The following is an 8,855-nucleotide window of genomic DNA, read 5'->3' as shown; positions in this document are numbered from 1 at the left end:
GCTATATCCATCAGAAATCATAAAATGAGGTAAGAAAACCCTACACATAAAATCAAGAACATTGTGGACAACCCTGACCATCTTCTTCATCAGACTGTCATAGAAAGACAAAGTGTCTTCAGTCGGAGGCTTCTTCAACTTCGCTGTAATACAGACCGCTACAGAAGATCTTTCCTGCCCACAGCCATCAGCATCTACAATAAGTTTTTAGTTAAATGAGTTACAACAACACCTAATTTCCCTCTGGGATCAATAAAGTATTTTTGAATTGAATTAATTGAATTAAATGTGAGCACATAGTACAGAAATACTATGAAGAGTTTTACTCTATTGAGTAGAGGCTGTCTCGAATTCTGAACTCTCCCACTTTCCCATATATAGTATAATTGACATGCATTATGGGAAATGTAGTTTATGGTCAATGCTGACTTTAAAGCAGCTCATTTTGAGACATTATAGGGATATTCAACTAAATTTCTCATGGGGCCACAGTTACTTAAAACAACTCAGGGGCAGGACAAGTATTATTATCTTTCACCTTTTAAATTTGTTTTATTTTGTTGCATAGAATCATAAATTTAAAGTTTTCCAATGACACAAAACCTATTTTTATATAATTCAACAGTCGCAGCTGGCGGACAGGCCAGACAGAGATCACTCGCTTTAATAAAACTCTCAGAGAGCAATGATTGGATGTAAATCTAAAACTCACTAACTTGTGGATTTGGCCAAATTCAAGATGGCTGCCGCAGCTAATCAACCTTAGCCAACACGTAATAGAAAACTTAAACAAATTTATAAATATTGAACTAAAATTTGATGTGGTGGTAGCTCAGAGTCATTAGCAACACGTATTCTGAGCAATAAGGCATCTTGCAAAATCTCACAATATCACATGAAATCATGCATAATTCATACTCCTTTGTGGTGTTTAAAATGTTATTTCAAGAAATACTGGGCTTTTAATTTTAAAAAATGTGTTCAGAACATGTATTGCAACAATACCAGTAACTCTGCTAATTAAAGTCTTGGTTAGCATGCTATCTGAATACATATTAAAGCCATCTCTCATCAGCATCCTCATCATTCTAAAGGGAAAATTTATTCTGTTTAACATGTTTAACATTAAATGCACCAAACATTCCTGTTTTTTGAGATGTCTAGTCCATTTTTGATAATCTAATAGTGTAATTGCATAACTTGTGCACTGTGATTAAACTGTAATTAACTGATGTACACTCATCATTTTGAACAGATTGTACTGACAGACAGATTAGTTAACTCACCGCTGTTCACTAAACAGACAGACAAGTTTTTCTCCTCAGATTGTAGGCTGTTGTATAAAGGATTGAGTCATTGAAGAAGGGAGGGCTTTCCTCTATCGGCCTGATGTCTTTGTYCCAGAGTAGTGGCTCAATCTGGAAGATGATGTTAAATATGTGCTGTCCTTTTTGATTTCTCACCAAATACTCTGAGACTAATAAAGGGTCTGTATTTGGTCCAGCTGAAAGGTGGTGTGTGGCTTTATTTATCTGCAAATAAATGTTCMGGTCCTAAATCAGAATTTGCCTCCRGTTTCTTTACAGTTCATTTGGAGTTAAAGAGATGTTATTCTACAGCTAATGACACAAATAGATCTAAAGGACAGAAAACAGCAAAGAGCTGAGCCAAACTGATGCAGTTTCATCACGTACTGAGGCGGAACAGTGAGTAGAGACATCTGTACATAACCCTAATTTAAGATAAATTAATCCTTTATATGACAATAAAAGGTCAAGGTGGTGATAAAATGGGCAGATATCGGTGCTGTCCAAGCATCCTGCAGGTCCGCAGACCCTGCTGACAAGTGTCACCTTGGTTGCTGGTATTTGCCATCACATTGCCCCCCAGGGCTGAGGGAGGAGGTCGCACTGACAACAGGTTTGTCTTTGAATCTGCAGATTGGGGAGCATGTTCTTTGCTTTCAACAGCAGCTTGAGTCAACAGCCACGGCGTGCAGAATTAGCATACAATACATATTCATGCACGTCTCCCTTCGACTGCATCAACCAGCCCCCCTGCTCATTTTAGGCAATTTTTAAAAACAGCATGTCAAGAGCTTCATTTTCACCAGCGGTCCCACATGGCCTCGTGTGTATTCTCAACACGGCTGCTGCAAACATCAACAGGTCTCAAGGTCACCACCCTCCTGATTGTGTGTATAGTTTCTGTGTCTCAGAAAAAAAAAAAAACAGTGTTTGAACAACAAAGAAGAAACTAATTTGAAAAATGTTGACTTTTAATGGATTTCTGTACAGAAGGAGTGCGTTTGCTGCACATCTGAGAGTGCAAATCAGTAACTGTGATTTTAAAGCATTTCTCTCAACAGTGTCAAGGTTGGCCAAGCAATTACAACTSGAGTGTGTGTCGGCAAAAACATGCACATAATGTACATGTGGGTGCAGAGTGCAGCATGCAGCTCTAAAATGCCTAGGGACCAGTTTACAGGTAGACAAAGTAGGAGTATCTTCCCTCAGTCCGCTGGAAACTCAGTGAGAAAAGAGGCCAGTTGATGTGGGGTTAGAGCTTCCATGAGTGTGTTGCAATAAATAATGAATGACTAAAGAACAGATCCCTGAAGCTTCGTCACTTTCTATCCATCCCTCCATCTTTGCATCCGCTCACCCATCCACCAAGATCGCTGCAAACAGCGTTCAGGAATGTTCGGATCTCTCTCATATATATTTAACTGTTTGGACATCCTCACACCCCAGTGCTCTTAATCGCCACCGCTCGGTGATGACACAGCCTTTTGACCCATGAAGATATTGACAAAACAGTGATAGTGAGTAGATTCACAGGGAGCAGCCCTGTGGACTGAAGCTGTGCCGACTCTGGCAGGGTGGCAGCAGCTGCAACTGTTGAAATGGCGACTCATGAATGAGTGCTGACTGGTGGATACCTAATCGGTCTCTATAAAAAGGTTTCCCTAAAGGCAACCRATCCAAAACTGCACAGATCCTGCCTGAGGGCGAAGTTATATTTTGATCTTTTTACTCCAGTTTTAAACGTTCACACTATTTGATAAGAGGAAGAATCATGAGTAAGTAGGAAGAATTGAAGGCTCGAATATTAGACTTTGAACAAAACACGACGAAACACACACATAAGATTATAAACATTATAAAACAATTAGAAAATTACACTGATTTGCTAAAGTGAATAAAGTGAACTCTATCTTTCAACAACACAACAAACAGCACTAATAACCAAATAAGCAGCTATCAGATATTGCACATGTTGACAGAGTCTATCTTTAAAAGTCCAACTTTTTCCATTCAATAAACTGGAGCCTGTCAGACCGCTGCTCTGACTCAAAGATGCTGTGGAGCATCCGTTAGACGACAGGTATGATCTCTCTTAGCCCAACGAGCGGTGGCGTTAGCGGCATGCACGAATCTCAAAGGAGAGCAGAATGGATCAGAGCARTCAAGTGTAAACTAGGGCAAAGCACCGTATCTTCTACATACGCTACTCTTCAAGCAAGTCCTGCAGAGAAGCACACTCCTGCTTGCAGGGGGGGATACACATGCTGCCCTCTGTCATACATTACACACAGACAATGCTGCACACATACAAATCCACACACCTGTTTGGCCAGTCTGCCACCATCCAGTCCCGTCTGGTCTGTTCAGATCCGGTCGGCTGTGTTGGCAAAGTGAGGAGCTGGACTCGCCCCCCACACAGCCCGGTGCAGACCAGCTCACTGTTATGGATGCACTGACAAGTGAAAGGAGGGAGGCGTGGTTTCACATGAGATAAATAAAAGAGGGAGGGAAAGAGGGAGGAGAGAGGCTCCCTCAATCTACAATTCAATTTTGCTCTCGCTCCCTTTTCAGCAGCGTTTTTGTCCCCTACTCTTTCAGCAGATTCTTGCCCTTATTCCGCTGCCTCCCTGCACGTTCTTAGGCAGCGGCTTCCCTTAGTTTTTGCCCTTTTTTCGGTGTTGCTTCCTGTTTTCTTTTTATCCCTTGTCACATTTTCCTCTGCCTCKTCCTCTCTTTAAGCTCATTCATGAACAAACAGGCGGGAGTRTGAGTGTGCGTGCGTGTGTGTGCRTGCAGACACTGAACCAGGGCAGCTCTGGCCATCTGTTGGAGCCGGTGAGCTTCACCTATTCACAGTCTCATTAAAGCAGAGGCACACTGAAGGAGAGAAAGGAATGGGAGGGAAGGAAGGATCAATCTTAATGCTACAGGGTCGAGGAGGGAAGCCTGGCATGCACTCACCATCTCTGTCAGACTGGCACCTCAGGAGGGAGCTGGCATGGGCACRCCTGCTCACTGGGTTCAGGCTGCACAGGGGATTTGGCTCATGTGCAGGAGCAAAGAGAGAGAGAGAAATAAAAGTCACACTAAAATCAATTTATGCACAAACACAAAAGTMTAAATGGGTAAGTTCACACACTTGTGCACACACACAATCACAAAAACAATTTCCTTCTGTGACAAAACAAACAGGACCTATCAAGATGGATAATCCTACAGATTCAAACAGACAAGTGGATGGAGGATGGGACCGTTTTGAAAAGCTCACACTTGCACCGTCTTTCCAGCAAATCAGAGCAAAAGAAGGAATTTTGCCGCACAGTTACAGCTCGGTATTCCTCCGGAGACTCGGTGTCACTTCTTATTCCTGACCAGGAGGGAGAGGTGCGGCGGAGGGTGGCAGAAGGTGGAGACATCCATCTCTGTCTGCAGAAGCTGTCCCATGATGGATGCGCCTGTTTATCCCTCTCTGCAGGTTATTTAGATGCAGTCACAGCTAGAAAGATTAGTGATGGGGAACTTCTGCACCTCTTTGCCTCTCCTTCCAGCCCATCTAATCAATAACACTCTAATCTATAATCAGCATTTTCAAGAGTTTCTGGGTGGAAATTTGAAAGGTGAGAGATAGAGAGATTAATTGTTCACCTCCTCTCTGAGTTTTCAATTACACCGTCGGCTGTGGATCATTTGTTTGTCAGCTTGGCACATCAGACTATTTGTGTCACTGCAAAGAGATGAAACCGTGCTGTTTTAAGAAAATTAAGCATTTTATTTTTTGAATTTTCTGCTCATGACTGTTTCACACTGAGGCAGAAAAAAACTATTCACACCAAAGGATTGGCATGACATTTGAGGATAAAGAAAATTAAGCCAAGCCAATTGGRACCATGAGCCCTTAATAATAATGGATTAAGATTTTCTAATACTTGTGTTAAAGCAGAATTTATAATTCTGGGAAAAGCCCCCCCCCCACCCCCCCAAAAAAGGTACATATAATATATGGATATAAGAACCATTTAGCAGCTCTTACATGCCGGATTACAGACAATACCCTAGAGATAGCCATGTTTTTCCGGCACAGTGCCGACATGCCAACACAGCAGCCCAGTGACACCACTTAAGCACATGGTTTATTCATGCTCACACACACACACACACACACACACACACAGGAACAGGAAGTTGTGTGTGTGATTGTGTTCCATCATGTGTGGTTGGATATCCTGTCAGCTCTTTGTATAAAATCCACAGATAAACAGGCTGTAAACTAAAACACTACAAAACCTTCAGATGTCTGCTGTAACACACTGCACACAGTNCACACACACACACACACACACACACACACACACACACACACACACACACACACACACACACGTATCTTCATGCTGACTTCTAATCTGATTTATTGCAGATCAAAATATGCATTGTCCATCAAACCAGAAAACACAGAAACTTTCATTTTGCAACTTTCTAACTCAGATTTAAAAAAATATAGGTAAAAAATATAAACCGCCCAAAAAAACAGCAAGATGCTGAAGTAAAATTAAATATCTAGATGCTGACAGAGGGAAAATATCCCTGCTCTAAAGTCACAGGTAGGGTCCGGACCTTGGGGAACACATTTTGCTTTTCAGTTTTCTGCTTCGTTGAATACAAAGTGGCAAAAGCCTCGTGAACAGCTCTTGCATGATAATGCCAGGGCAGGTGCCTGAATAAAAATGACTGATWTTATTCTGATAGTGCAGAATGAGAGCTACAGTCTATCACATTGAGATTTTGTCCTTGGCTGGGAGTACATTGTTACAAATGAATTTGTTCCTATTCTGCACCGTGCGCGCCGGGCTGATAAAAATATCCCCTGTCAGCTGGCTGCTTGAAGAGGGGAGGACTCAGTGCAAATGAGGCAGACCACCTCAATGTGTCTTCTTTTCACCRGCTCTTCATTTTTGAGAGTTTTGGTCCTATTATTTTTCTGCRGTATGGGTCAGTTGGTTCAAGGCTGACTTCTCTTCAGCAACACCATTACGCAGGCACGTTTCCCCTGCAGCCTGCCCTCTGTTCATTCTGTGAATCCCTGGTTGAATGTGGGTGTCACCATGACTACGTTGTGATGAGAAACAGAGCAGGAGACAAAAAAAGAGAAGAGAGAGAGAGGAGAGGACCCTGAAGCTAACAACTTTAGAACTCAAGGACACAGGACTGACAGATCTAAAGATGGGAGAAGTCCTCAAACTACAAACACTTCTCCTGAAAACAGTGGGGTTACAGCAGGTATCACKGCTTCAGGCAGACAGCTACATTACACAGATCTGTGAGTCTACATAAGCTTAAACACACAATAAACCTCAATGTCTATTTTTTAAAAACTGTTATTGCCTATTTTATTACATTCTAACAATAAAACCCATTGTTCTACCGTGTCTAATGTATTCTCATTCAMTTTATTTCATCACGACTGTCATTATCATATCACACTATCCCACTGAAAATTTAAATAGTTCATTAGTGTGTTATGAGCACCCGTTGTTTTCCAGCAGTGGGCTTCATATCCTGAGCTGATGTCATCATTTATTCATGAATGTCCCACAACTTTGAGTGGTGCAATTAGAAGAACAGAGGCTTCACCCAAGTTCCCTTTGTGCAGATTTCTGATTCAATTGCARGGATTTTTTTTGGAAGTCTGAATCAAGTCTGAAAAAGTTTCTGATTAAAGCAACTGAGCTGATACCAGTTTTTAAAGTTCTTACACAACAAATCCAGAAATGACAAGAGGAACAACCACACTGATGTGCAGCTACAAACACATTTTTGGGATATTTTCGTGGCATATTTGTAGTTTCTTTGCATCTTATGATGATGCACTTCAGGTTCTACTCAGTTTAGAACAATTATATTTTACTGAAAAGTTGAAGTGTTGGAGCTGACTTTGTATAAATACACTGCCCTGGCCAAATAAAAAGTATCCACCTGGATTTAACTRAGGTCTATGATGTGGGGTTGCTGCAGTTGGTCAGGTCTAGGTTCAGCACCAGTATGTGCTTAAAGAATGAGGTCAGCTGACCTGAATATACTGAATGAGCAGGTTATTCCATCAATGGATTGTTTCTTCCCTGATGGCACGGACTTTTCCAAGATGACGATACCAGGATTCATGGGGCTGGAAATGTGACAGAGTGGTTCAGGGAGCATGAGACATCATTTTCACACATGGATCGACTCCACAGAGTCCAGTGAGAATCTTTGGGATGTGCTGGAGAAGGTCAGATACCATCATCAATGCAAGATCTTGGTGAAACATTAATGCAACATTGGATGGAAATAAATCTTGTGAGAAACTTAGCCAAACAACGCCACAGAGAATGTGTGCTGTAATCAAAGCTAAAGGCGGTCCAACAAAATATTAGTGTGTAGCCTTTTTTTGGTCAGGCAGTGTAATACTCTGAGCTTCTCCTTTTCTCCCCACAAGGTCAGTTTACACTTTTCACTTCAAACTCCAGTCCTCTATCCATTCAGTGTCTTCGTTGTTCCTAGGACTGTAGGMATCAGGACAGAGATCTCTGAGGTTGTTCCTGATCTGCTGAGGCCAGTCTTTCAGTTTGAGGGTCACAGCATTGAGTGCTTTGAAGACTGCCGGCACCACTGAGACCTTGACTCTCCACAACTTCTCCATTTCCTCTTTCAGCCCTTGGTATTTCTAGAGCTTCTCATGTTCCTTCTTTTTGATGTCACTTCAGATTTCTTCATTTAAGTGGGGGTAGAGAAAGTACCAGCTAACCCCTGTACTTTTGGCAGYGTTGGTCGTAGTGGCCCACACTGCCACAAGTAGCAGAAGCTGGCTATGTTGTATACCCCATTCTCTGAGACACTGAATTTTGATTGATTATTTGTAAGCCATAATCATCAAAATTACAAAAAATAAAGGCTTGAAATATTTCACTCTATGTGTAATGAATCTTTCTGGTCTGATTGACAAAAATGTTGAACTTTCACATTTTAATTTTATGAGCTGCACTTGCTATTCCAGCCACTTGATGTTCCATGTACGGTTTGCCTGCYATACATCGTGTTATATGTGCAGAACTGTCTCAGGAGAATCTTTGCACAGCCTGCATCTCTGGTCCTGTCTGGAACGGTAGACCTTGGCCTCTATTGCTCTTGTGCTGAGGGACCTGCCACCATTTGTGGAGGAAGGACATTCTCTGAGACTCAAACTGAGATGGTTTAATATAAAAAGCATACAAGGAACAAAAAGACGGGCATGAATAAATAAAAGCACAAAAGAACAAATAAATGTCTCCCTCGTTTTTCTTGGAGTATGTTGTTAAGGAGCTGGATTTGGGATGAAACCATCCATGTATTGAAAGGAGCTTCCTGGTTTTGATGTTTCTGTCTCCTCCTTCAACCAGCCTGTTCTATCACTGGTGTACTTGATGACTGTGAGGACACCTGGACTGTTACCATTCAGCTGGCTCTTCAGGACCTGCTTTGCTTTGTGTACCTCTGTATATAAAAAAGAAAAAAGGAAAAAAAATTGTATAGGTC

The 8,855-nt window shown here is 41.8% G+C and overlaps 1 long non-coding RNA gene across 1 annotated transcript in view; it reads right to left on the bottom strand.

The window, feature by feature from the left end:
- LOC106524081 (uncharacterized) overlaps window positions 1-8,855 on the bottom strand; it is a 27,940-nt gene that overhangs the window by 12,051 nt on the left and 7,034 nt on the right. The window contains exons 3-4 of the long non-coding RNA XR_001310968.1: window positions 4,269-5,031; window positions 3,629-3,759 (exon numbers count right to left, since the gene is read on the bottom strand). This is a non-coding gene — a long non-coding RNA (uncharacterized LOC106524081). The remainder of the gene's footprint in view (window positions 1-3,628; window positions 3,760-4,268; window positions 5,032-8,855) is intronic.

This window comes from Austrofundulus limnaeus, unplaced genomic scaffold (assembly GCF_001266775.1).
Source record: "Austrofundulus limnaeus strain Quisiro unplaced genomic scaffold, Austrofundulus_limnaeus-1.0 Scaffold175, whole genome shotgun sequence".
Classification (NCBI taxonomy): domain Eukaryota; kingdom Metazoa; phylum Chordata; class Actinopteri; order Cyprinodontiformes; family Rivulidae; genus Austrofundulus; species Austrofundulus limnaeus.
Note: the sequence above shows the minus strand (reverse complement) of the source record. Positions and strands in the feature narration are given on the sequence as shown.